The 6,689-nt window shown below is 36.9% G+C and overlaps 1 pseudogene; it reads right to left on the bottom strand.

The window, feature by feature from the left end:
- Positions 1–313: 313 nt before the first annotated feature.
- On the bottom strand, positions 314–1,707 carry LOC125780302 (cytochrome c oxidase subunit 1-like; annotated as a pseudogene).
- Positions 1,708–6,689: the final 4,982 nt, after the last annotated feature.

Below are 6,689 nucleotides of genomic sequence, written 5' to 3'. Positions count from 1 at the left end.
GAGAATAGATTTGTTATCATTTTCAGTTTAAAGAAGTTGTTGAATACTTGCTTGAAATTTCTGATTTAGGTGTTTTAGGAATTACAGAATAATAATTTATTATACTAAACAAGATAAAAGTAATTGAAAAGATAATAAATAAACTTAATCAACCAATTGGGGCTATTTGAGGCACCAAAAAATATTAAATAGTTTAATAATTTTAGTTTGACATACTAATGTTATTTTTTAACTAATTTTTTCCATTAGAAGTAAGTGCTAATTTACTATAAGATGGTTTAAGAGACCAGTACTTGCTTTCAGTCATCTAATGAAAATTATGAATTAGTTCTATTAGTTACTCATTTGATAAAATGATTTACAGGAAGTCTTTCAATTACAATAGGTATAAATCTGTGATTAGCTCCACAAATTTCTGAACATTGACCGTAAAATAATCCAGGTCGGTTTATTAGGAAATTAGTTTGGTTTAATCGACCAGGGGTTCCGTCTACCTTTACACCTAAGGCTGGTACTGTTCATGAGTGAATTACATCTGCAGCTGTTACTAAAATTCGAATTTGTGAATTTATAGGAAGAACTACGCGGTTGTCAACATCTAGAAGTCGGAATCCGTCTGTTGCTAATTCATTAGTTGGAACTATATATGAATCAAATTCCACGTTTATAAAGTCTGAATATTCATAACTTCAATATCATTGGTGTCCAATAGCCTTTAATGTAACCGAGGGTTCATTAATTTCATCTAATAAATATAGTAATCGAAGGGAGGGGAAAGCAATAAATAGTAGTACAATTGCTGGAAGAATCGTTCAAATTATTTCAATAGTTTGACCATGTAAAAGATTTCGGTTAGTATATGAATTAAAGAATAATATAAATATTAAATAACCTACTAATGTTGTAATTATTACTAAAATTATTAAAGCGTGATCATGAAAGAAGGTAAGTTGTTCTATAAGAGGAGAGGCTCTATCTTGAAGGCCAAGGGCAGCTCATGTTGTCATTAGTTTCTAATAAAAGTAAAATACTTTATATATGGAGCTTAAATCCATTGCACTAATCTGCCATATTAGATAATTAGTTAAAAGAGGTAGTTCTGAATAACTGTGTTCAGCTGGAGGGGTATTTTGAAGTCATTCAATTGAAGAACTAAGCTGTATAGGGTAAATTACTTGTCGTTGTGTTACTAAACTTTCTCAAATGATGAATAGGAAGAATAAAATTCCTAGTAAAGAAATAGATGAACCAATAGTAGAAACTACATTTCATGTTGTGTAAGCATCTGGATAGTCTGAATATCGTCGAGGTATACCAGCTAATCCTAAAAAGTGTTGTGGGAAGAAGGTTAAATTTACTCCGATAAACATGATAATAAATTGACTTTTTAATCATTTAGGATTTAATACTAGCCCTGTAAATAGGGGGTATCAGTGAACGAATCCTGCTATAATAGCAAAGACTGCTCCTATTGATAATACATAGTGGAAATGAGCTACTACGTAATATGTGTCATGAAGAATAATATCTACAGATGAATTAGCAAGAACTACTCCTGTTAATCCTCCTACTGTAAATAGGAATACAAATCCTAGGGCTCACAATATGGCTGGTGAATAGTTTAATTGTGTACCGTGTAATGTAGCTAGTCAACTAAAAATTTTAATACCTGTGGGTACCGCAATGATTATTGTAGCTGGAGAGGTCCTTCTCAAATTCAGACATCGCGGCATAAAGGCAGCTCCTTTTCGTGCTGTCGAAAGCAGCTTTGAAATCGACGAAGAGGGGGTGTGCTCAGCGGGCAATTGCTATTCGAACTTCTTCATGGTCGGGTAATGGAACGTCGGCTCCATGGTCATCGATTGGGGAATCGGGTTCGCCTTCTCCTGGTGTTGTGCGTTCACTGCCATTCAGCAGGCTGGAGAAGTGTTCCTTCCATAATTTAAGTATTCTCTGGGCATCGGTGGCTAGATAACCTTGGGGGGTTCTACAAGAGTATGCTCCGGTCTTGAAACCTTCAGTAAGCCGCCGCATCTTTTCGTAGAATTTTCGAGCATTACCCCTGTCGGCAAGCTTATCAAGCTCTTCGTATTCATGCATTTCGGCCTCTTTCTTTTTCTGTCTACAAATGCGTCTCGCTTCCCTCTTCAACTCTCGGTATCTATCCCATCCAGCACGTGTTGTGGTCGATCGTAACGTTGCGAGGTAGGCAGCTTGTTTTCTCTCCGCTGCGATACGGCACTCCTCGTCGTACCATCTGTTCTTTTGCACTTTCCGAAAACCAATGGTTTCGGTTGCAGCTGTACGTAAGGAGTTTGAAATGCCGTCCCACAGTTCCCTTATACCGAGTTGTTGACGAGTGCTCTCAGAGAGCAGGAGTGCAAGCCGAGTAGAAAATCGTTCGGCTGTCTGTTGTGATTGCAGCTTCTCGACGTCGAACCTTCCTTGTGTTTGTTGGCGTGCGTTTTTTGCTGCACAGATGCGGGTGCGAATTTTGGCTGCAAAAATATAGTGGTCCGAGTCGACGTTAGGACTTCGGAGCGCACGCACATCTAAAACACTGGAGACGTGTCTTCCGTCTATCACAATATGATCGATCTGGTTGGTGGTTTTTCGATCCGTAGACTGCCAGGTAGCTTGATGAATCTTCCTATTCTGGAATCTAGTGCTACAGATAACCATATTTCGGACCGCGGCGAGGTCGATCAGCCTCAGCCCATTTGTTGAAGTCGTCAAGCACGATTTTGACATCGTGGCGGGGGCAACTCTCATAAGTGCGCTCCAAGCACTCATAAAAGGCATCTTTGGTCACATCGTCCTTCTATTCCTTTTCATTGGTAAGATTTTTTACGTGGCGGGTCCCAAACCCAGCGCACAACCCTGCGGAGGGGATGTTTCGCCTTCTCACTTTAGCTCTCCTTCAAACGGATGTTCTTAGGCTACCCAGAGGATACTTGGTCAAAGACCGGAAGTCGTGAGCTGTTTGAGTTAAAATTTTTTTTTTTTGTTTCAATATCTTTTTATTTATTGAATCTGCTTTTTGTTTTGAAAGCCTAACAATAAGTAATAAAATCTTAAACCTATTTAAAAACTAGACACGCTCAAGCAAGTGATTGAGCTGTTTTGGTGATACATTGCTCCTCAGTACGCAGGCATATCTCTTCTTTTAAGGCGTGTTTGATTGCAGGAATGTACCAAAGCATTACCCAAAGGGTTTGGGTGATCACGGAGTTTAGATATATATTTAATTCTGCTGTCTTCTACTTCTTTCCTTACCATAGAAATACCAAGGTCTTTATGGATATTTTCATTACGCATGTACCATGGTGAACACGTGATTGATCTAAGCATTTTTGATTGGAACCTTTGTACTATGTCTATATTAGTTGCACAGGTCGTACCCCACAGTTGAATGCCATACATCCAAATCGGCTTTATGACTGCATTATATAAAAGCACTTTGTTGTCTAGGCTAAGTTTGGAGTTTTTATTTAATAGCCAATTTAAATTTGCAGCTCTTATCTTCGTGCAAGTTATTTTACTAGATATATGTTTTTTCCACGTAAGCCTTCTATCTAGGTGAATACCAAGATAAGTTACTTCATTCGCTTGGGGTACTAAAATATTGTTAATTTTTACTGCCGGACACATTTTTGGTCTAAGCGAAAATGTAACATGCTAACACTTTTGTTCATTTACCTTTATACGCCAGTTAGCTAGTCATTCTTCGACAAACTTTAAGTGCTCGGCTAATATTCTTGATGCTATTATGTGGCATTTGTTACGGTTCACTATAGCTGTGTCGTCCGCAAAAGTAGAAGTTAATACATTGTTTGCTGTTGGAAGATCCGCTGTATATATGATGTATAGTGTTGGGCCTAGAACACTGCCCTGGGGTACACCAGCCCTTATCTGTCTTTCATCAGATATGAAATCTCCCACTTTTACCATAAATATTCCATTTTTTAAATAAGACTCCAAAGTTTTATATAATTCTGAAGGTAGAATATTTTTAATCTTGTATAAAAGGCCCTCATGCCATACCTTATCAAACGCCTGAGCCACGTCTAGAAATATAGCTGAACAGTACTCTCTGTGCTCAAATGCTTTCTAACCTCAAAAAAATCACCCGTTATTTACTTGCTCAATCGTGCTATTTTTTTCATTAAACCCAAATTGGTGCATTTGGTATTATATTATTTTCGTGGAGGAAAGGAGTCATCTTTGATAGTAACAATTTTTCAAATATCTTAGAAAGACAGGGTAAAAGACTGATTGGTCTGTATGAAGACGGCTGTGTTAAGTCTTTCCTAGGTTTGTCTATCAAGATGATCTGCGACTTTTTCCATGAATTTGGATAGTGTCCGAGATTAAGAATTGCATTGAAGAGCAAAGAGAGCACCTTTACGGCAATATTTGGTAACTCAATTAGCATTTTTGGGGCAATATTATCATGTGCAGGTGATTTTTTGGGGTTAAGCTCTTTTATTAATCTAGTAACTTCAGAATTAGAAGTCCTAATAGACACATGCGACTCTTTTGCGGTATTGGGCAAGGTTGGCAACTCAAAGTTGTTCTTTGGGCAATTGGGTTGAAATACCTTTTTTAGGTGATTTGCAAAGCAATTTGCCTTATCCTCATCACTACGTGCCCAATTACCATTCAACTGTCTTATGGAATCTACTGGTGGCTTGAAAGACTTTTGTGCTTTCCAAAGAGAGTTTTGCTTGCGGGAATTTGGACACAGTTTCTTTATAAATTTTCAGTGTTGTGTTCCTCTTCGAATTTAAGCGTTTTTTTTAACTTTCGTACAGCAGATTTCAGTTGAAGCAGAGTTAAAGGGGATCGATTTAACTGCCATTCCCGCCTAGCTCGCGTTTTCTCATTTACAAGTTTCTCTATTTCATTATTGATGATCTTTCTAAAACCAACTGGTTTGTTGTTTCTTTTTGGTGTTGTCAATACAGCTGCGTTAGATATTACGTCATTAATTTCTCTTATATTTTCATCAACATCTCTTTATTTTTGTATTTATTTTGCAATCAATATTGATGTGGGTGCTGATATACTTTCTATATTTCAGCCAGTTAGTTTTATGTGATGTTAGAGAAACTTTTGGCTCAAATATCATGGACTGTTCGTATAACTTTATTAGTACAGGAAAATGATCAGATGATAAGTCTGTACATGTATCAGCTGTCATAAGCGATCTATCTATATTTTTGACTACAGAAAAATCTATTAAGTCTGGTATTTTTCTTCTATCACTGGGCCAGTATGTCGGCTTACCAGGAGATATTATATCCAGCTTATTATGCTTATTCATAATAGTGTAGTACAACTGTCGTCCTTTCGGATTAATAAGACGTGAGCCCCAATACGTGTGTTTTGCGTTGTAATCTCCACCTCCAAAAATTTTTGACCTAGTGTTCCAAAAAAGTCTTTAAATTCGATTTCTGTAATTTTAAAACGAGGTGGACAGTATATAGCGGTAAGGTTTAAGTCACAACCCCGATTTTTGAGTGAAATTGTTGTAGCTTGTAACTCTGGAGTAGCATGCGATTCTAGGGCATAGTGGTTTAAACGATTTCTAATCAACACTGCCGTGCCACCATGCGATTTTCCATCTGGCTGACTTGTGACATAGATTCTAAATTCCGGAATATTGAAATTATTTTTATTTGTTAAATGAGTTTCTGATATAAGCATTACATCAATATTCTTTTCAGACAGAAATCTGATAATCTCTAGTTTATGTTGGTTAACACCGTTAGCATTCCATATACAGATATTTAGTAAGCTCATTTTTTACTTAATAAATTTTGCAGCATTTGATTTTGCGATTTTATTAAATCTTGGATCATGTTTTGCATGGTAGACATAAATTGTGTCATACACTGTGTAAGATTTATAATCATAGTTTCAATACCTCCATTTGGAGGATTTTGCGGCAGTTTCATTTGCACAGTGTTGCCTTTCTCTACATTTGGGTAGCTTCCTTGCATATTATTATTGATAGAAGTAATAGGATTTGAACTTTTCTCTGAGGTTGCTATAATTTCATTACGGGGTGTTTGTAACATTTGGTTACGACGTGCTTGAATGCCCTGTGACAACTTCGATTTCAAATCTTTCTATACAGGACAACCTCTGTAGTTAGCAGTGTGATCTCCTCCACAATTGCTGCATTTCTTTTTTAATTCTTCTTCCTTAAGGGTGCATTTCGAAGTGGGATGTAAATCACCACATACCACACAAACACTGCGTAGAGTGCAATATGATATAGTATGCCCATATTCTTGGCAGTTAGTACACTGTACCGGACCGATTCTTTTATGTGGTTCTTCCACAGTTACTCTGCGATGCAGCAAATATTTCAGATTGTATATAGGGTGGGTCTCATTTTTTTTTAGTTGATTCGAATTCGGAAACAATTCAGTTTTAAACATTGGCTGTGGTACTTTGTTTCTATTAAATATATTTACAACTGCTTTAATTCCAAAACCACATTCCTCCAATGCTTCTTTCACTTCACTAGAGTCTACGGCGAACTCTATACCCTTGATTACAACAACTAGGCCCTTAGAGCTCTTCAGTTGATACGAATAATAATTTTTGTTTTTATTCGACAAAAATTTAACGATTTCCATGAAACTTTTTTCAGTGTAGGACTGAATTTTTGTTTCGTC

Source organism: Bactrocera dorsalis, unplaced genomic scaffold (genome assembly GCF_023373825.1).
Source record: "Bactrocera dorsalis isolate Fly_Bdor unplaced genomic scaffold, ASM2337382v1 BdCtg460, whole genome shotgun sequence".
NCBI classification, from domain to species: Eukaryota; Metazoa; Arthropoda; class Insecta; order Diptera; family Tephritidae; genus Bactrocera; species Bactrocera dorsalis.
This window is presented reverse-complemented; position numbering and strand designations above follow the sequence as displayed.